Raw genomic sequence first — 1,834 nt, forward strand, 5'->3', positions numbered from 1 at the left:
CTGTCAGTGACAGGGGGGAGCTCCTCAACCCCCTGATCAACCCTGCTCTGTGCATGACAGGGTATGGAGCCCCAACCCCCCTGATGGGCCCTGCTCTGTGTGTGACAGGGGGCAGCGCCCCAACCTCCCCAGCGACCCTGCCTTGAGTGTGACAGGGGTTGGTGCCCCAACCCCCAAATTGGCCCTGCTCTGAGCCCGACCAGGGGCTGCGCCTAGGGATTGGGCCTGCCCTCTGCCACCCAGGAGCAGGCCTAAGCCAGCAGGTCGTTATCTCCCGAGGGGTCCCAGACTGTGAGAGGGCGCAGTATATATACTAGAGGCCCGGTGCACAAAAATTTGTGCACTGGGGCAGGGGTGGGTCCCTCAGCCCGGCCTGTGCCCTCTCACGGTGCAGGAACCCATGGGGAACAGCCCTTAGCTGGCAGTCAGACATCCTGAGCACTGCCTCAGAGGCAAGAGACGCTCCTGCCACCGCTGCTGTGCTTGCCAGCCATGAGCCCAGCTTCTGGCTGAGTGGCACTCCTTCTGTGGGAGTGCACTGACCACTAGGGGACAGCTCCTGGATTGAGCGTCTGCCCCCTGGTGGTTAGTGTGCATCATAGTGACCAGTCATTCCACCGCTCGGTTGATTTGCATGTTAGCCTTTTATTATATAGGCTATACTAGGAGCCCAGTGCGCGATTCGAAATCGTGCGGCACTGCCCACTTGCCTGCAGCCCTGCCTTGACACCCAACCTCTCCATTTAGAGCTCTAGCACACCTGGCCCAGCCCCCAAACCCTCTGGCCTTCTCTGGCCACTTCAAGCCCCGCCCTCAGTCCCTCAAGTAGCCTAGGGCTGGTCCCAACTTCTCTGGCCCCCTCCCTGCTTCCGCTCCATCTCCAGAGCAACACGGAGGCTCAGCCCTGTCATGGCACTGGAGGAGAGCGTGGAAGCCTCCTGCCGTAGAGCTCTAGCACGCCTGGCCCAGACCCCAAACCCTCTGGCCTTCTCTGGCCACTTCAAGCCCCGCCCTCAGTCCCTCAAGTAGCCTAGGGCTGGTCCCAACTTCTCTGGCCACCTCCCTGCTTCCGCTCCATCTCCAGAGCAACACGGAGGCTCAGCCCTGTCATGGCACTGGAGGAGAGCGTGGAAGCCTCCTGCCTCCTCCGCTGTGCTCCTTCCCTTGGCAGGTGGGCCACGGGGCACTCAGAGTGTGAGCGGTGGGTGGTCAAGGACTGGTGAGGAGGGTGCTATGGGCCTTCACCCTTGCCCTCCCCAGCAGGGGATGGTCCCGCCTCCGGGCACCTCCCTGCTTCTGCTCCATCTCTGGAGCACTGCTCCAGCTAATATGCTGATGACCTGGTTGTTACCGTTACAGAGTATCGACCATTAGCATATTAGCTCTTTATTAGTATAGATGTGTGTGTGTGTATTTATATGTATATTTATATTATATGGATGTGAGAAAGAAACATGAGTCTATTGCCTCCCAAAAGCCCCTACCAGGAATCAAGCCCACAACCTAGGTATGTGCCCTGAGCAGGAATTGAACCCACAACCTTTTGATGCACAGGATGCTGCTCCAACCAACTGAGCCACCTGGCCAGGGCAGGTAAAATTATTTTATTCAGGCCAGTCTTCTAGGAAAATTACTCTGAATTTTCCCAGACTTTTAATTTTTTTTTACTTTCTGTTCTTCCCAATAGAGACTATGAAGTTTTTTTATTCTTTAATATATGATTTTTTTCAAAAGAAACAATTATATCAACTGGGTTTTGAAGAGTACAACTAGCTGCTGAAAGTAGATGATATAGTATTTATTCTGGATTACTCTGGATCTTTTCTTTGTGGGT

The sequence above is a fragment of the Myotis davidii genome, unplaced genomic scaffold, assembly GCF_000327345.1.
Source record: "Myotis davidii unplaced genomic scaffold, ASM32734v1 scaffold488, whole genome shotgun sequence".
Taxonomy (NCBI): Eukaryota; Metazoa; Chordata; class Mammalia; order Chiroptera; family Vespertilionidae; genus Myotis; species Myotis davidii.